The sequence below is a fragment of the Mobula hypostoma genome, chromosome 3 (genome assembly GCF_963921235.1).
Source record: "Mobula hypostoma chromosome 3, sMobHyp1.1, whole genome shotgun sequence".
Lineage (NCBI taxonomy): Eukaryota > Metazoa > Chordata > Chondrichthyes > Myliobatiformes > Myliobatidae > Mobula > Mobula hypostoma.
In genome coordinates, this window is record NC_086099.1 from 85,665,744 (window position 1) to 85,687,123 (window position 21,380).

The following is a 21,380-nucleotide window of genomic DNA, read 5'->3' on the forward strand; positions in this document are numbered from 1 at the left end:
TCCTTGATTCCTTCCGTAAGAAAAAGTCTATCAGTCTTAATCTTGATGATGTCCAATGATTGAGTTCTCTGTGGTAGAAAATTCATAAAGTTCACAGACCACTTGAGTCAATAAATTTGACTATTATCCTTCAATTCTTGAATCCAGATCATTTAAATGATCAATAGATTTTGCTTTTTACTGGACCACACAGATTATAGGTGTGCAGGTCGCATTTACTCTGGGTGTTTCTCACAAGCACCTGGCTGTTCTTGCCTAAACCTTGCATTGTCATGGCTCATGTCTTTGCTCCTAGTATTACAGCATCCTGTTGCTCAGGGTACCACAGTGTCCAGGAGGTGCGTGAATTGCCTTATAATAAAACAGCAGATTTACCCAAGTCTCCAATCTGAATCATAACATCAAAGTCCTGTCCGAGTTAACATTTTCTGCTCTAGTTGAGTTTTTTTGCTCTAGAAAAGAGTGGTATATGCATTGAGAAGCATTTCATCATCCACTATGAGATTTCCAGTCATTATGGCAAATTCCTCAAGAAAACATACATTCCCAGAAATACATCTATATGAGATAATGAATACCAAACAAATTCCTGTTCAAAATAGCTCATGATACAAGTTCTAGATTACTTAACTTAATGTCTGAGGAACAGAGCTTTATCATCATCTCTGAGTACACCCTGTCTGAGAAGTCTGATTGCAAAATGATAAAGCACTTACTCCAGCTTTAAAAAAGAATCTATTTCTTAAAATTAAGAAAAAACTGAAGCTAGTGCAGCATCTTAAACCATAAACAGTAGAAAATCTGCAGATGCTGGAAATCCAAGCAATACACACAAAATGCCGGAGGAAATCACAGACCAGGCAGCATCAATGGAAAAGAGTAAGCAGTCGATGTTTTGGGCCCAGGCCCTTTATGATGACTCCCTTTTAGATATCTTCTATTGAAGGACGGTCTAGGAAACATGACGGATTTGTATTTGAGTAGGACTTGGACCATAGGCTTCATTCTCACAAACACCTCAAAGTTACAGTTTCACAGTAAACCTGAAATAAATGTAAAATATAAAGAGAGAATTCTGGAAACGCTCATCAGTGCAAGCAACATCTATGGACCAAAGGGTTCTGATGAAGGGCCTTAGACCTGAAACGTTAATTGCTTCATTTTTCATGGATACTACCAGTCTGCTGAATGCTTCCAACATTTCTGTTTTTATTTCCGATTCCCAGCATCTGCAGATTTGAAAATTTAATTTACTTAAATAAATGTACATATAAAACTTGTAATGTAAACATAGTGAATGCAGAGTTTTGTTTGAGCCAACCTTGACAGGAAAGTAAATGAATAGGGTGATCCAACATACTATGTGTTGGATGGCTAGACTGGAAAGAACGTCAGGTTCTCTTCTGATGACCAAGTTTACAGCATTCTCTCTATCACCAGTACCAGGCAGAGAATCACAGCTGTGGCACCAATCAATATCTTACATGAATTTTATTGGCTGAAAAATTATGGGACAATGACCTGTAATTTCCAGTTGTCTTTCTAATAAGAATAGGAACAGAATTCATTAAAATAAATACAGCTCTGTGGTCGTAGCCATTAAAATTGTTCATATTCCAACATTCAATTTGCCACAGGTCTGATTCTAGTACGTGAATCATGGTATGTTAAAGCTATTAAACTATGTTGTGGTAATGATACATTTACACGACACTGAAACTAGCTGGGGATGAGAAATATGAGGCTGTTTGGCCTCCCATTAAATTCTCTTTCAGATGACTCTTATAAAATTTAGTTTCATTAATTGATTTTTACTGTACAATTTTGAATTTGACAGTGGATGACGACTCTCCCTTTCTTTAGTGAATATAGGCTGTGGGAAAATGTGTGCTAATAATGTCTGTGGCCATTAGTGTAAGCATACTTTATAATAGCTTGTATTTATCATAATGAGTGTACAATTAGTATTGTAACACCTGTGAATTCTGGACAGCAGAGTGAAATAATATCCTTTGCTTTATTAGAATGTCCATGTAGCTTTCAGAGCTCTAATTTGTGTCTTCGTCCCTTTTCCTTTAGTTACTCTACCTGATCCCTGCCAATATTTTTGTATCAGTTACCAGAAGTTGTGAAGATCATCAAAGATTATCCTTTGCTTCAAAATATTCAGAGAAGAACTGGAAGGAGCACAACTCCAAAATATATTAAGAAGAATTTTGAACTTCTTATCACCGATCCAAATACAACAACACAATTTTTAGACAAGCCTCTGATTTCATCAGATTAACCTTATTTGTCACATGTACATCATTTGTGTCAAAGCAAATCAATAATGATTACACTGAACAGTCTGCAAGAGTCGCTATGCTTCCAGCTCCAACATAGCATGCCCATAACCTACTGAGCTAACCTGTACATCTTTGGAATGTGGGGGGAAACCAGAGCACCCAGAGGAAACCCACACAGGTCATGGGGAGAAAGTACAAATTCCTTCCAGACAACATGGGAATCAAACTTCAATCAGGTGCTACAAAGCAACTGCAGTAACTGCTACATTATCCTAGAAACAGGAGACAGAAAGTATAGGTGCAGTCCATTCAAACACTTAGCCCTCTATAGCACTTAACTAGAACATGGCTGATCTCCACCAATCCATCTTTTAATGCCCTTTTCCTGTTGAACAAAACTCTCTGCAATTCTCTATGAGCTGCATTTGACCGAGCCTCTAACAGGACGAAAGGGAAGCCACTTGTCATGTTTTGTAACTCCAAACCATAACAACTAATTGGAAGAAAAAGGCACGAGTCTGGAATGTGAGCCTTCATTTTTACTTTAAGCAAGGTGCACAGGTATGACGAGGTAGCGCCATGATGCATACAGTTCACATATTTTTACATATAACCTGTAATAAATTATTTAAGCAAATAAAGAATGCTTACTCAAATAATATATTAACAATATTGCTCAAATATTAAATACACAGCACGCCTCACTGCTTAGCTATTACCTCCAACTCAATATAGAATACACTTCAATTTATATTTACCATAGGGATTGAAACATCAAGTCCTAGTAGCTCTACTATATAATACAACAATATTCACATCCACAGCAAAGTAAATTTTAAATTGTCCCATTCAGCTCTGAAGAATTAATTGCTGCGGAGACTTTCTTATTCTTGTGGGATAATGTCTTTCCTGACAAGGGGGATCACTCTGCATGGCAGATGAGACTTGTGGCTGTGAAACAATTTCAGCTTCCGGGTTCTCCTCCATGGTGATTGAGAGAGATAACTCTGAGACTGCAGGATGTGATTCTGAGAGCTCTGGACGCATTTCTTCTCTAACAATTGACTCTGCTCTCCTCAACAGATTTAATGTGTCATCTCCAGATATCAGATGCAATCTTCACTGTCGGAGAATGGTCCAACTTTATCCGTAATCTTTCCAAGCACTGTTGTGAAAAAAATAACAATGATCAATGAGGCACAGAGAGATCTGTATTTACTGACGAGTACCTTTATTATTTAAACTAACAAGTACGTGAATTCATACGTTAAATACCTTGTGTGCACACCTGCTATGTATCCCTGACTCTCCTGAATAGTCAAAGAATAGCAAAGATATTACCCAGGCAAAGGAGTTTACGCTGGCCAGGCATTTCTCATGTCCCGATTCACTCACCACGTGTTTCACGCAGGGTTGCTTACGCTTTTATCTGCGATGGTTGTTCTTCAAAGTTACCACTGCCAGCACGCATGAAGCATCTACTTTTATATCCATTCCTTATCAATTCAAATATTGCATTCCAGTGTCATTGGCCACAGGTCATGTGTCTAACCTTTAAGCATTGTTATTAGTTCTGCTCCAAGCCAGAATCCATTTATTGCCCTCTTCCCATCAAGTGACAATCGATAATTTATAGCTCTTTGTTGTCAATCAGCAATGAGCTTGAATCACTCCAAGCAGGAATCAATCCCAACATTCACAAACCTGCATGTTATATCCAACCAAAGAACATCTCACAAGTAAGTTTTTATTTGGAAATTATCTCCAGTCCAGCACATTACCTGAAGTATCATTGTGTCTACTTTAAAACATTGATCAAGCCAAGCATGTCAAGCTCACAAAATGGTGAACAGAGTGTCTTCACAAAATGGCAGCCTCTAACCCCAAGCACACAGCAAGAACAAAGACAATTGGTCTGTCTGCTTCCACTGTCCTTGATTCATTTGAATTCAATGATTGATAGAATGTAGTTCTTTCCGGCCAACAGCACCTACTTTTGATCACCTCTGTAATCACTCACCAGGACTGTTTGTCCAGGAGTGAAACTCTGAACCTCCTTGTTTAAGGAGCCTTCAATTTCCCTCAGCTGTCTGTCCTCCAAACTCCTTTTGAGATTGGGTTTGAGGGGATCCAAGCGTGCGCTCAAGGGACGACCCAGGAACAGCATAGCTGGTGAGTTGTTAGTTGTGGAGTGTGCTGCAGTGCGATATGCAAGGAGGAAATTGGCAAGCTTCTGATTCAGTGTGAGTGTGATGTGTTTTGTGAACCTTGTATGAAATGCGTTCTTTAGACTCTGGACAAACCTTTCCATCAAGCCATTTGTAGCTGGGTGGTATGGAGCAAATGTAATATGCCTTATTCCATTCATTGTCAGGATTGACTGAAACCATTCTGCAACAAGCTGTGGTCCATTGTCAATCAGTGCTCTGGAACATCAGTCCTTGGGAGGAGGCTTCTCAATACATCAACAGCGTGCGAGGCTGTTGTTAGGGCTACCTTGTAAATGCAACCACTATAACTAAGAAATTTGTGCCCATAAATGTCCAGCAAAATCCACATGAATCCTCTGGCAGGGCAATGCAGGCTATTCCCTGGGATGGAGAAGCGATGCATTTGGCATCCCAAACAGCACACACTGATTTGCTCAATCTGCTGATCTACACCAGACAACAGGCAAAGCTTTGAACCATGTTTCATTTTGACCATGCTTAGATGACTTGCATGTAGCCCCTCCAACACCTTAGCTCTTAGTTTGGGTGGTACAGTAGCTCTCAAACCCCACATCAGACAACCCCTATTAAGGACAGGTTCATCCTGGCACAGGTAAAAATAGGAGAACTGGGATTCCTGCTGCACATTCCAACCATTTTGAGTCACCATGTAGACCTGAGACAGTGTGGGGTGTTTTCTGGCTTTCCTTTCGATCATCTCTGCTGTGATAGGGAGACTTTCAATTTGCACTGAGGAGAATACACTAAGAAGAGTGTCCTCTTTTATACATTTTTCAGGTATTTCCTTTTCCAAGAATAGATGGGACAATCGATCAGAATTTCCATGATTAGTTGTCCTCTTGAATTTGATCTTGTCATTGTGTCCTCCAAGAAACAGAGCCCATCTCTGTATTTGTGCTGCTGCTGTCAGTGGAACACCCTTCCATGGATTGAAAATGGACACCAGTGGTTGATGATCAGTAATAAGGGTAAGCTCTTTCCCCATACAAGTACTGTTTGAACTGTTTAACACCCCAAACCAGACTCAAAGCCTCTCTTGTCAATCTGTGTGTAATTTTTCTCTAGTAGTAAGGGAACGTGATGTCAAGGCTATGTGGTGTTCACATCCATCATTCATAGCATGAGACATGACAGTACCTATACCACAAGGCGAGGTTTAACTGGGCAATGTGAATCATAATGTGTGAGTGCAGCATCTGACATCACCATTTCCTTTATCTTTTTGAAAGCCATTTCATACTGTTTTGTCTGTTGCCATTGCTTTCTGAGTGGAAGGGCTGGAGCACCATAGCCAGGTTTGGCAGGAACTTGTTACAGTAATTGACAAATCCTATAAAGGACTGCAAATGCGACATGTCCTTTGGCCTTGGGGCATCCACCACTGCTTGAATTTTGTCAGCACAGTTGTGTAATCTTTGTGCGTCAATAACGTGACCCCAGTAAGTAATGTTTAGTTTAAAGAATTCACACTTGTGGCATTGTGCTCCGAGCCCATAATCCTCTAATCTTCTTAACACTGTCTTGAGATTTTGGAGATGTTCTTTGTCTTCCTTGCCAGTAAGAATGATATCATCCAGGTAACAATGTGTTCCTGGGCAGCCTTGAAGCACCTGGTCCATAGCTTTCTGCCAGAGTGCAGGTGCAGGTGCTACTCCAAAGTAAACCTATTGTAGTGTAAAGCCCTTCGTGAGTGCTTATGGTTTGAAACACTTTGGTCATCTCCATCTGTAGGAACAGTTGAAGTCAGAAGTTTACATATACCTTAGCCAAATGCATTTAAACTCAGATTTCACAATTCCTGACATTTAATCCTAGAAAACATTCCCTGTCTTGGGTCAGTTAGGATCACTACTTTATCTTAAGAATAATCGTAGAGAGAATGATTTATTTCAGCTTTTATTTCTTTCATCACTTTCCCAGTGGGTCAGAAGTTTAGCATTTGGTAGCATTGCCTCTAAATTGTTTAACTTGGGACAAACATTTTGGGTAGCCTTCCACAAGCTTCTCACAGTAAGTTACTGGAATTTTGTTCCATTCCTCCAGACAGAACTGGTGTAAATGAGTCCAGTTTGTAGTCCTCCTTGTTCGCACACGTTTTTTTCAGGTCTGCCCACAAATTTTCTATCGGATTGAGGTCAGGGCTTTGTGATGGCCACTCCAATACCTTGACTTTGTTGTCGTTAAGCAACTTTGCCACAACTTTGGAGGTCTGCTTGGGGTCATTGTCCATTTGGAAGACCCATTTGCGACCGAGCTTTAATTTCCTGGCTGATTTCTTGGATGTTGCTTCAATGTATCCACATAATTTTCCTTCCTCATGATGCCATCTATTTTGTGAAGTGCACCAGTCCCTCCTGCAGCAAAGCACCCCCACAACATGATGCTGCCACCCCCATGCTTCACGGTTGGGATGGTGTTCTTCGGCTTGCAAGCCTCACTCTTTTTCCTCCAAACATAACGATGGTCATTATGGCCAAACAGTTCAATTTTTGTTTCATCAGACCAGAGGACATTTCTCCAGAAAGTAAGATCTTTGTCCCCATGTGCACTTGCAAACTATAGTCTGGCTTTTTTATGGCCGTTTTGGAGCAGTGGCTTCTTCCTTGCTGAGCAGCCTTTCAGGTTATGTTAATATAGGACTCATTTTACTGTTTTATGTGGATGTAGATACTTGTTTACCTGTTTCCTCTAGCATCTTCACAAGGTCCTTTACTGTTGTTCTGGGATTGATTCTTTTGTTCTTTTTGCGCCAAAGTACGTTCATCTCTAGGAGACAGAATGTGTCTCCTTCCTGAGCGGTATGACGGCTGCGTGGTCCCATGGTGTTTATACTTGCATACTATTGTTTGTACAGATGAACGTGGTACCTTCAGGTGTTTGGAAATTGCTCCCAAGGATGAAACAGACTTGACATCATTTTCTGACCTCAATCCGATAGAAAATTTGTGGGCAGAACTGAAAAAGCGTGTGCGAGCAAGGAGGACTACAAACCTGACCTAGTTACACCAGTTCTGTCTGGAAAAATGGAACAAAATTCCAGCAACTTACTGTGAGTAGCTTGTGGAAGTATACCCAATACGTTTGACCCAAATTAAACAATTTAAAGGCAATGCTACCAAATACTAACAAAATGTATGTAAACTTCTGACCCACTGGGAAAGTGATGAAAGAAATAAAAGCTGAAATAAATCATTCTCTCTACTATCATTCTGACATTTCATATTCTTAAGATAAAGTAGTGATCCTAACTGACCTAAGACAGAGAATGTTTTCTAGGATTAAATGTCAGGAATTGTGAAAAACTGAGTTTAAATGTATTTGGCTAAGGTGTATGTAAACTTCAACTGTAGGTCTCAGCTAAGTCCACTTTGCTGAAGTGTTTCCCTCCACAAAGGTTTGCAAAGATATCCTCTATCCTTGGCAGAGGATAGTGATCCACTTTTAGTACTGTACTGTGTTGATGGTGACCTTAAAATCACCATGGATTCTGCCAGACCAATTCTTCATGGCTACTAGGACCACTGGCATTGCCCACAAACTCCACTCAATCTTGGAAAGAACTAATTCAGCCTCCATGTGATCCAGCTCACTGACTACTTCATCATGAATGGTATAAGGAACTGGATGGGATTTGTAAAACTTGCATGTGGCATTTTCATTTAACACTATTTTACCCTTGATATGTTTCAGTTTTCTAATGCCATCCTTGAAGACTGCTGTCGCCTCATCCAGTACCTTCTTTAATTCGCTTTCAGTTGATTCCATTACAGGAGATGTGGCATGCAAATGGTGGATGGATCTCCAAACAAGTTGTTACTGTCTCAGCCAATCATGACCCACATTCCCCGTTATTACCACATATAAGCCCAGTGTGGCTTGTAGGTTGTTGTATTTCACTCTTACAAATGTCATTCCCAAAGGAGTTATCTTTTCTCCATTGTGTTCTTAGTTGGATGTCTGCAAACTTTAGTTCAGTATCTTTGAAATGGCATTCAAGCTCATTTTGTGGAATGACTGAAACAGCCAAGCTAGTGTCCAATTCCGTTTTAATTAATTTGCTATTGATTTCTGGTGAAAGCCATGTCACTTGTCTATTGTTAATTTTCTTCTTTTTAAGTCTTCAGGCTACACAGTCCTGTGTCACTTCCATCATTATCAGATTTTTCATCAGCAGCTACAGATTAGTGCTCTTTTTGAAACTGCAACTTGACTTTTTATCCTTCCCTCTTCCCTGTATGATTCATTTATTTTTATCTGCCTGGCATGCTCTTTTGGTTGTGTCCTATTTTGTTGCATTTTCTGCAAGTTTCAACAAGTTTCAACTTTAAATCTGCATTGGTCTGGTGTATGTGAGTGCTGCCACGATGGTAACACAATTTGTTGGGCCAGCCAGGTTTCTGTTTAGGTATTGCAATTTTGTTCACACTCACTTTCATTCCCAACTGTAATTCAATTGCATCTCAGTCTGCTGCTTCCATTGATAGAGCTAATACAACTGCTCTATTAAATGCAAGTTATGTTTCAGTTAGGAGCTGTTTACAAATGTTATCTTCTAAGATTCCACAAACTAAATGATCTCTCAGTGTATCATTAAGCCCATTATTGAACAGACAACACTCAGACAGCTTCAATTCAGCCAGATAAGCTGAAATGGACTCCCCTTCCTTTTGATTGTACTCATGAAACACAAAGCGTACTGCAATCAACAATGCACTTTTGTTCTAGATGTTCCTACACTACTTTCACAATATCAACATACCTCATTTTGGCTAGTTTGGTAGGAGCAGTCGAACTTTTAAGCAAGCTGCATACCTTTAAACCCAATGCACTCAGTAAAACTGGCCATTACTTCTCATTGGCTATTTCTTTTGCTTTAAAATACTGTTCAACTCGCTCAGTATACAAAATCCAGTTATCTGTTGTGCGATTGAATGCACCAATCTTTCCAACATAGCCAGCCATTTCAGCTCTTTTTTTATGATTATTATCACCTAATACTCACTGTTTGTGATCCCATGAATTTGTCCACTTTCTGCCTTTTTTAAAGCCAAATATCTCATTTTTCAAAGAAGCATGTACCGTGCTCTTTGTTTTACTCAACCATTTCTTGTTCTTTTCCGTTACTTGAGTGTCTCACTGCACTTCAACAATTAGATAGTCACCTTGGGTTCATTTAAAACTTCTTCATCACCATGATTATGTCTTGGAACTTCAAAGTACAAAAAAAAATAACTGGAAGAAAAATATATTAGTCTGGAATGTGAGTCTAACTTGATTTTTACTTTAATTGAGACATGCATGTATGATGTGGTAACATCATGACGTATGCAATTCACATATTTTTATATATAACTCCTAATAAATTATTTAACCAAATAAAGAATTCTGACTCAAACATTATGTAATATTTACAATATTACTTAAATTAGATTAGATTAGATTATGAGGACACTCAGTGCTCATTTATTGTCATTTAGAAATGCATGCATTAAAAAATGATACAATGTTCCTCTAGTATGATATCACAGAAACACAAGACAGACCAAGGCTAAAACTGGCAAAAACCATGTAATCATAACATATAGTTACAACAGTGCAAAGCAATACCGTAATTTGATAAGAGCAGACCATGGGAAAGATAAAAAAAGTCTCAATGTCCCGATAGCCCCAATATCTCACACAGATAGTAGAAGGGAGAAATTCTCACTGCCATGAGCTTCCAGTGCTGCAAACTTGCCGATGCAGCATCCTGGAAGCTGAATATTACTGAAATATTAAATACACAACTCCGTCTAGGATAGACCCTTGTACAAAACCCATGTGGGCAATAAAAGAGAGCTTTTGACAAAGCACAGGTGGATTCAGCATTCCTTATGATCATTACAATGGGCAATAGAAGGTATTCAATTCAGACTCTGGTTTGAAATACGTTAGCTGTGGTCTGCACATGACACAATATACCAGCCAGAGATCGAGAGGGGCAAGGATTGCACAAGTGTGGATGTTGTCTAGGAACAGGATCAGGCTTGGTTGAGAAGCCCTGAGATTTAAGCAGCTTCTGCCAACAGTTCTAGTTCAAACTCATACTGGAAGAATGTCTACTTGAAATGTGGGCTAAGAGCTGTGGAACTAGTTTCCAGGATCTTCAAGGAAAGTAAAATGAAATAGAAAGAGTGTGAAAGGCAATATGTGAAGATTATTTACATAAAGTGATAACTATGCCAAAACAGAAATATCTTATGGGTGTCCTAGGTTCTTTTCTGTAAACCATCTTTGAATATGAGTGGAAGTAACAACTGTCATTTTCCAAGCAAATGTTTCTCATACACTATGAAGTTTCTTTTAAGGTATATAACTGCTTCCTGCTGCAACTTTCTATTAGTTCTTGCTCTTAAAGTTTTCTTTTCTGCAAGACATATTTCAGTTTCTGCAGTGCAAATGACAGCCTTTTACAGCTCTCTGAAAAATAATCTCTAGTGGTTTTCTGTTTATAATAGAGTGAAGAGTTATGACACAGTTGTTTGTCAGAAAGTGCTTCAGTCCTTCTAGCTTAGATTCATCTTCACAAAGAACAATTAACCAGTATTTCAGCTGTTTTATTTAGATATAGGATCCAGCTGTTGTCACAGCTGTGGGTTATTTCAGGCTGAACTAATGACTGAAAATGGGAGTCTTATGCATCAAATATATAGAACTCCAATCTCCTCCTATGTCGATGTCCTACAAAGACAAAACCTGTCTCTTTCCTTTCAGGCTTAAGCATTGTGAGAAATTACTTTTCACCATCTTACTGGTACTGATGTGTGAGGAAATCTTATTCCATGTTCCAACAAAATCCTCTTAAATCTTTGTCATTACTGAATGACTCATTGTTGATGTATAACGCGAACTACATCCTGATGTCTGAACCCTATTAATGGCATAATCTTACACTCTAGGACAGAATTTGAATAAGTTTCAGGGCCATCTGGGTTAATGGTTCAATTCCTGTCTCAATGCATAGTTTGTCAGATGCTTTGAGCAAGAGAAATTTTTTGAACCACTTTATCAGTAGCCATAATTCTATCCTCAGATACTGAGCCACTATTCATTAACTCGGTTGATCCTCAGTGAATTAAAAGTCATCAAACATTATCACCTGATATCCCTCACAGTGCTGGTGGCAAAATAACCATCTCTCTTGAGCTTCACTATCTGCAAGAGCAGCAGGCCCTCAGCAATACACTGCTATGCAAACCTGGTGTTTGGACATACATCACTAAACGAAGATAAATTGTCCCATTAGTAACGGAGCAGGTTCCTTAGCTTTATCTTTGCAAACCTACTTCTGACCTAAAATGGTAGGTGTAATCATCACCAATTAAGGAAAGCACGGCCTTACATAAAGTGACAAGAAAGAAGCCAATAACCATTTGACACAGTCAATTCCACCAACGCGACCCCTTCAGCGCTGTCGACTGATAAGAATCAAAATAAGACAAAGCAAGCAGCAGGCCTGCATCATTCAGCCGGAAGTAACACTTTTGCGTGCTAAGCCCTTGTCAAAAAAATTGACGGTACACTCAAACATTGCTGCAGGATCTCTATTTTAGCAATTGCCATTTCTGATGATTGGCATCTGTGAGAATGTTAGTGCTCAGGAAGGGCAGAGGGATGAAAGCTCATGAGCAGGTCACTGACCTCTTTCCAATTAGCCTGTAGTTGTTAGCGCTGCAGATTGAAGGAGCATCATTTGAAATGAGAGCAATGGAATAGAATGATTAGAGTTGTCAACTGTAGAATAAAGCTGATCATCCTTAGTAACAATATAAAGTTTGTCTTTCATTGGATGACTGAAGGCTGCCTTGGGTTCATTGCTTATGCTGATTCCCTTTAAACTGGATTTATACATTTAAACATTTCTGCAAATGAAATATATGTGAAATATAAACACAAATAAATAGAATTCTGGCTGTTATTTTACTTGGTTGGGTGAATTCAAATTGCTCCAAGCTATCGAATCCAATAAGCATGAAAGCCTTCCCTCCCCCCGCTTCTATAGTCTCATCTGCAGCTTGTCCAAACCTGCCAATCTGCCTTAGAGGTGCTTAATCATGTTCATTTATTCAGTCTATCTTGATTACTCTTACAGTGTTATAGCAGCTCTCTGCTGTGCACATTTCTTAGACATCCCGACAACATGTCTATGAATTTAGATGTACGATTATATTTCTGTGAATATTTCCAAAACACTTCAATCGCAGTGAATGGGTAATTTTTAGTAATATTAAAAACAAAAGCCAGTTCCCATTGCTTAAGATTTGATTCCTTAAAAAGCACATTATTTGCAGCTTTGCATACAAAGGAAAGCTTCTCCAAGACAAAAGCTTACGTTATTCGCATTACAGTAGGGAGAGTTACTGGGGTTAAGTAAGTGAAATCACATTTAAATGGATTATGGCTAATTAGGTGACTGTTCAGCATGTACTTCACATAATGATTTTTTTAAAGAATAAAATAGTCTTGAACAGAAATATAAAATACTTAGGCTGTTAATGCAGATAAAGCATCAACAACAGCAGATCCTAAAACCTGAGAAGTAAGTGAATGTCTGATTGACAATTGAAAAAGGTTTCTCCTGTTTTCCTTCTTCATTCCTTTTTAAGGATGTGACATTTATTGTCTTTTCCTAATTTTTCTTTTTAAAAATGACATTGCAATCTTGAGAGGCACTGACAGAGATGTCTGGGTGAGTGACTGTAGGGAGTTTTATTGATGGTATACACTGCAGCTCCTGTGCGCCATCTGAAGAGATCCGGAGAGGAGGGAGGGGTGCTAATCAATTTTGGCTCATTTATCCTGGCTGGTGTCAATCTTCTTGAAAGATATTGGAGCTACACTCGTAGAGATGAGTGGAGCGTATTCCATCAGATCTCTAACTTATGCGTTTTGAGTAGATGAAGGTCTTTGGATTGCCATATGAAGATTCTGACTGGCTTTCCTAGCCAAATGACTAGTCCAGTGGAATTTCTGGTAAATGGTAACCACAGGGATTGTGGGGAACTTGTCAATGGAAATGTCATTGAATATCTGAGGTTAAAAGGTGGGTTAAGGTCAGTCATTGCTTGGAACTTCAGTGTAATGATGTTGCACTCTACTTTTCAGTGTCCGCCTGAATGTTTACTCATATTTGCTTCAAGTATTTCATCTGCTTCATTTTCACGCTACATTTTTTGTGGTGTTGCAAAAAGTATTGAACATCATTCATCTATCAGCAGACATCCCTACTTTTGACCTTACAGTGAAAGTAAGGTTATTAATGAAGCAGATGTCCTGGGGCTTGGATGATTGATCACCAACATCCATAACCATCTTTCTCAGTGTGAGAATTAACTCCAACTATTAGAGTGTTTTCTCCATGATGCCTATTAACTTTAGTTTTACTAGGACTTTTTAATATTTTCAGTTAATCAAATGTTGCTTTAATGTGAAGGACAGTCTTTTCACCGTACCTCTGGAATTCAATTTTTGGTCTATATTTGGAATAAGTCTATGATGAAGTCTTGTGCAAAATGATCTTTGCAAAACCTAACTCAACACTGGTGAGCAGTTTATTGGAGAGTTTGTGGCATTCAATAAGACTGATAACATCACCTTCCACATTGAGGAGAGATGGATTAGATGGTGATTGACCTGAACAGATGTGTCCTGTGAAAAGGACTTATTTGGCCAATTCTGGATAAGTCAGAGTTTGAAATATATCAATGTCAAGTCAAACTGGAGTTTCTAGAAAGTATTGGGACCTAGAGGCAAAAGAAAATAAAATTTAAAAGTAATAGCAAGAATCCACTGATAGACCGGATGGAACCCGCTGCCTGAGTGCTGCTTCTGCCCGGAACATCGGGAGGACCCGGCAGCATCACAGCGGCAGTCCAGGAGCAGCGTTGGAATCTGCGGTAAGATGCTGAACTTTAAATAACTCGAGAGACTGTTTCATAGAAAAGAGCATAGCTGTCACTGCTTTTTGGTTTAGCGCTTGCTTCACGTCACAGGGATCATTGCGCACAGGTGCTTCTGGGAAATGGCGCGAGGTTTAAGAAGAGCTCGGGAACCTTTGGGAAGGGTCACCCGGTTTGAAAACATAACAGTCTATGAGGGAGTGGAGAGTGTGCAGGTCGGAATCCATCTACAAAGTCCGGAGAGGTAGCCAGTTTTTCACCTAATGACTTGTCTTATGACTAATGTCTAATGATTAGTGACTAATGTCTAATGGCAAATGGTTGATGGAACTAATGGAACTTTCAGACTGCCGCACTTGCAAAAAATAAAAGGCGGATAAAGGAAAAGTTGTTTGGTCATTGAGTGGAATCTAGTTAAAAAACCTTCAGGTAGACGCATTCAATCCCTTTCAAGTGGGAAAGCTGCACTTGTTCAAAGAGCAAAAAGAAATAATCTAATCCAACTTGACAGTGAAAAACTGGTTGACCGGGAAACTGGAGGACCAGGAAACAGAAATCTGGGAGCTTTGAGCTGGAACAGCAGGAGCAATAATCTGGAATCCTAAAAAAGGAAGAAAATCAAGTTAAGATAAAAGAATATCAAAGCATCATTAAAAAGTTGTACTTACCTTCTCACCTGTGAACAGCCTGCAGAGGAAATCAGACATGGCTGATCAAGCTTTTGGGAAATCAGTTGAGCAACTCAAGGTAGAGCCAACGACAGCAAAAAGATTATTTTCTCATCTGGTCAACAGTACTACCAGGATCTATGAAGACATGTCTGAAGAGGAGCTCAGAGTCAGTTTCAATAAACTCTCAATAGAAGCCGAGAAAGTCATGGAAGCCAGTGATGATGTGGAGGCCGGATTCATTGCAGAACTGCAGGCGGAGCTGAACACAGAGGAAGTAGCCGTGTTGACTGAACAGCAAAAAGCCAACCTGGCAAAGATGGCAAATGAGTACGAGTTGAAACTAAAGGAGGTCAGAAGCCTAATCCAGGGGACTCTTTGGACCAACTTTGGAAATGTTGAATTGTTCACAACACTATAAGCAGCAGAGGATGAATGTGAAAACGTCGCTGCTGTACAACCCGATGGCAACCAGGAGGCGTATGACTTCATGCTTAACCATCTGCAAGGACTGGTAAAGACAGCGAAGGAGGTGCATGGTCGGTGGAAATGATGGATCCTGCCAGGGGATCAGAAGGACCTTCAGAGTCACCTAAAGGGGCTCGAACTCCACATCCCCAAGTTGGTTTTCAAAGAGGCCTACTTCAAACAGGCAAGGAGAAAGGAGGATGCTGAAAGACTAACACCGATGGCGTTGGGCTTTTCCTCCGATTTTCCCACGCCAGCCATCGGATTGAAACCGACGGCCCTTCCCAAGTTTACTGGCAGCAAACGTGATTTTCATAGGTGGAGAAAGGACTGGGAAGCACTCCAGAGGCAGGGAGAGCCGACCAGTTCAAGAGAAGTGAAAAAGGTTCAACTACTGGACAGTCTTGACGACAAAATCAGAACAGACCTTCGCCTCACTACTTATAACACTGCAGATGACATCTTCCATGTTATAGAAAACCGCTATGGAAATCAAATGTGCGTTGTTATTGAAATAGTGGAAGAGTTACAGAAAATGCCAGCTGTCAGAAATCATCAGTCACGGAAAATAGTGGAATTAATTTAAGCTGTGGAGAAGGCACTTCAAGACTTGAGTGACCTTGGAGACACGGGTGCTATCAAAGATCTGCTGGTGACAAAATCAATTGAAAGTAAACTTCCAGAAACTCACAAAAAGGACTGGCTGGTCTACGTCACTGACAGGAGAAATGCTGTGGCACCAGATGATCGGTTTGACAGTCTCTTGGAATTCCTCAAAGGGCAAGAGAGCATATATGAGCAGCTCGAGCAACTGAGGGATGAAGAGCCAAGTAGAAGAGAAACCAGGGCTGAGCCAAGACATGCCAGAACCAAGTCTACCAAGCCAGGCGACGACCATGCAGGATGTGTAGTCTGCGGTGATGGAAAGCACAAAAGGAAGCTCTACTTTTGCAAACAGTTTTGAGCGCTAAAGGTACCAGAGAAAAAGGCTGCAGTAAGAAAGTTGGGGGCTTGCAAGAGGTGTCTCGAGGTTCATGATGACAGTTCATACTGCAAACCTGCCTATCTGTGTAAAAACCAAGACTGCAAGGTTGAGCATACTCCTGAGCATCATTACTATCTGTGCCCCAATGCTGAAATAAAGAAAACCAGCGCAGGTCAGAAAAAGAGCAGATTTGGTCCAGAGAAAGATAAGGGCAGGGAGAAATATACAGAGGATCAAGAGAAGTTCTTCAGCTAACTTTCACCAGAATTGGCCAAACAATGTTGTGATGTATTTTCAAACACTGCATCCAGAGCCTTCAACAATGTGAAAGATATACCGGGCCTTCTGCTGGAAAGTGGATTGCAAGAGCTGCCAGTGATTATGATGCCTCTCGAGGTCACAGCTAATGCTGGGCAAAAAATCGGGACGTTAGTTGATTTGGCTTCAGACACCAATTATATAACCCACAAGGCTGCAAGCAGACTGAACCTCAGAAGTGAGGAAATCACTCTCGTCATCCATGGAGTTGGGAGGGGATGAAGGTTCAGGTGGAGACGAAGCGGTACCTTCTAAAAATCAGAGGAAACACTCCCAAGGGCACTCTCAAATCACACCAATTGTTTTTTTATGGACTAGACAGCATTGCAAATGTCCACAAATATGTGACACCAAAGCAACTGCAGAAATTCTTCCCAGGCATACCACTTGTTGAACTTGTGAGACCCAGAGAAATAAATTTACTCATAAGCCATAGAGAAGGTCAGCTGGCGCCTCAGAGAACCAGAGCTGTTGGAACAACATACATCAAAGTTGCTGGTGAACGCAGCAGGCCAAGCAGCATCTATAGGAAGAGGCGCAGTCGACGTTTCAGGCCGAGACCCTTCGTCAGGACTAACTGAAGGAAGAGTGAGTAAGGGATTTGAAAGCTGGAGGGGGAGGGGGAGATGCAAAATGATAGGAGAAGACAGGAGGGGGAGGGATAGAGCCGAGAGCTGGACAGGTGATAGGCAAAAGGGGATACGAGAGGATCATGGGACAGGAGGTCCGGGAAGAAAGACAAGTGGGGGGGTGACCCAGAGGATGGGCAAGAGGTATATTCAGAGGGACAGAGGGAGAAAAAGGAGAGTGAGAGAAAGAATGTGTGCATAAAAATAAGTAACAGATGGGGTACGAGGGGGAGGTGGGGCCTTAGCGGAAGTTAGAGAAGTCAATGTTCATGCCATCAGGTTGGAGGCTACCCAGACGGAATATAAGGTGTTGTTCCTCCAACCTGAGTGTGGCTTCATCTTTACAGTAGAGGAGGCCGTGGATAGACATGACAGAATGGGAAAGGGACGTGGAATTAAAATGTGTGGCCACTGGGAGATCCTGCTTTCTCTGGCGGACAGAGCGTAGACGTTCAGCAAAGCGGTCTCCCAGTCTGCGTCGGGTCTCACCAATATATAAAAGGCCACATCGGGAGCACCGGACGCAGTATATCACCCCATTCGACTCACAGGTGAAGTGATGCCTCACCTGGAAGGACTGTTTGGGGCCCTGAATGGTGGTAAGGGAGGAAGTGTAAGGGCATGTGTAGCACTTGTTCCGCTTACACGGATAAGTGCCAGGAGGGAGATCAGTGGGGAGGGATGGGGGGGACGAATGGACAAGGGAGTTGTGTAGGGAGCGATCCCTGTGGAATGCAGAGAGAGGGGGGAGGGAAAGATGTGCTTAGTGGTGGGATCCCGTTGGAGGTGGCGGAAGTTACGGAGAATAATATGTTGGACCCGGAGGCTGGTGGGGTGGTAGGTGAGGACCAGGGGAACCCTATTCCTAGTGGGGTGGTGGGAGGATGGAGTGAGAGCAGATGTACGTGAAATGGGGGAGATGCGTTTAAGAGCAGAGTTGATAGTGGAGGAAGGGAAGCCCCTTTCTTTAAAAAAATGAAGACATCTCCCTCGTCCGAGAATGAAAAGCCTCATCCTGAGAGCAGATGCGGCGGAGACGGAGGAATTGCGAGAAGGGGATGGCGTTTTTGCAAGAGACAGGGTGAGAAGAGGAATAGTCCAGGTAGCTGTGAGAGTCAGTAGGCTTAAAGTAGACATCAGTGGATAAGCTGTCTCCAGAGACAGAGACAGAAAGATCTAGAAAGGGGAGGGAGGTGTCGGAAATGGACCAGGTAAACTTGAGGGCAGGGTGAAAGTTGGAGGCAAAGTTAATAAAGTCAACGAGTTCTGCATGCGTGTAGGAAGCAGCGCCAATGCAGTCGTCGATGTAGCGAAGGAAAAGTGGGGGACAGATACCAGAATAGGCACGGAACATAGATTGTTCCACAAACCCAACAAAAAGGCAGGCATAGCTAGGACCCATATGGGTGCCCATAGCTACACCTTTAGTTTGGAGGAAATGGGAGGAGCAAAAGTAGAAATTATTAAGAGTAAGGACTAATTGCACTAGACGGAGCAGAGTGGTGGTAGAGGGGAACTGATTAGGTATGGAATCCAAAAAGAAGCGTAGAGCTTTGAGACCTTCCTGATGGGGGATGGAAGTATATAAGGACTGGACATCCATGGTGAAAATAAAGCGGTGGGGGCCAGGGAACTTAAAATCATCGAAAAGTTTAAGAGCGTGAGAAGTGTCACGAACATAGGTCGGAAGGGATTGAACAAGGGGTGATAAAACAGTGTCGAGGTATGCAGAAACGAGTTCGGTGGGGCAGGAGCAAGCTGAGACAATAGGTCGGCCAGGACAGGCAGGTTTGTGGATCTTGGGTAGGAGGTAGAAACGGGAAGTGCGGGGTGTGGGAACTATAAGGTTGGTAGCAGTGGATGGGAGATCCCCTGAGCGGATAAAGTCGGTGATGGTGTGGGAGACAATGGCCTGGTGCTCCTTAGTGGGGTCACGATTGAGGGGTAAATAAGAGGAGGTATCCGCGAGTTGTCGCTGTGCCTCGGCAAGGTAGAGTACGCCAGACTACAACAGCACCCCCCTTATCAGCGGGTTTAATAATAAGGTTAGGATTAGTGTGGAGGGAGTGGAGAGCAGAGCGTTCCGAAGGAGTGAGGTTGGAATGGGGACAAGGTGCGGTGAAGTCGAGACGGTTGATGTCCCGTCGGCAGTTAGCAATAAAGAGATCCAGAGCAGGCAGAAGACCAGAGCGGGGTGTCCATGAAGAAGAGGAGGGTTGAAGACGGGAGAAGGGGTCATCGGTGGGGATGGAAGAGTCCTTGCCGAAGAAGTAGGCTCGGAGACGGAGACGGCGGAAGAAAAGTTCCGCATCGTGGCGAACACGGAACTCGCTGAGGTGTGGGCGAAGGGGGACAAACGTGAGGCCCTTACTGAGAACAGAGCGTTCTGCCTCCGACAGTTGAAGGTCAGAGGGGATGGTAAAGACCCGGCACGGATGAGAGCTGGGATCGGGGGGGTGGGGGGGTGAGGCTGGTGGTGTCAGTGGAGAGGGGAGGGTTGGGGTGAGAGAAAGATGGAGCCTCCCAGGGCCCAGGAGCTGACGGTGGGATCTGAGGAAGACGGGGCTGCGGAGTGGTGGTGGGGGAAGGGGAGACGGGAGTCACAATAGCAGCACATAAAGACCCGGCCTGGAGTTCAAGGCTGGAATCTTGAGAACTGGGATCAGAGGCGGGAGGGGGGAGGCTGGGGGTGTCAGTGGAGAGGGGAGGGTTGGGGTAAGAGGGTAAGAGCTGTTGGAGATCTTGTGCTGTGGGACGGACCACTGGGGAAGATGGTCAGAGGAGCACATCCTGATCTCTTTGAGGAGCTGTCTGTGTTGGCCCACATGTCCAAAACACATTTTGTAAGGTCAATGAGAGTGGCTGTTGTAAAGTACGAGGAGCTCACCAGCAGAGTCCCAGAGCAACTTCCACCAAACAAACAGAATGGCATCAAGCTCCAGGAGTCAGGTACTTCAAGCACCAACCGGGACTTCCTAGAGTAGTGGAAGCGGGATAGTATTGGCGCAGCATGCGAGTCAAAGTGCGGGGGTTGCCGCTGCGGAAACTGCCAGCCTGGAGGCAAAGGAATGACTCTTGCTGAGGAGAGGGAACTTGAAGTTGTAAGAAGAGGCCTCACCTATGTCACAGGTGACCGCCACAGCAAGGAACCACATTGGAACACCAGATATCCTTGGTTAGAAGATCCAGCTTCCTTGCCAAACAATAAAAGAACAGTCAAGGCTACATTTCTCAGGACGGAAAAGCAACTGGCCAAAGAACCCAAGTGGAAAGCTGCCTACACTACTCAAGTGCATGCCATGGTCGATTGAAGGGCTGCGATGAAATCTTCTAAAGACACGGTCATCAAATGGAATGGGCCAGTCTGGTACGTGAGTCACCTTATTGCTCCGAACACCAGTGAGACTCGTGTGGAACAGCAGCCAAAAGTTCAGGGGCGTGAGCTTGAACGACCTGCTAATGAAAGGTCTAGATGTCCTCAACCAGATTTGCACTGTCCTATTCAGATTCAGGGGTGGAGTATACACTGCTCTGGGTGACATAAAAAAGATGTACAATTCGGTTTGGTTGGAAGATCGAGAGGTGCACCTGCATAGCTTCCTCTGGCGAGACTCTGAGGATGAGGAGCTAGGGGAATATTAAATCACAAGAGTGGACATTGGAGATAAACCAGCAGGGTGCATTGTGCAGCTAGCAATGCGCGAAAATGCTAACTTCCCTCCTTTCACCCACCTCAAACAGGAGTGGCAGTAGCTCCAACACGACAGCTACGTTGATGACATTCTCACATCCCACAACAACCTTGACCAGCTGAAATCCATCACAGCAAATGTGGAGCAGATCCTGAAGGCCGGA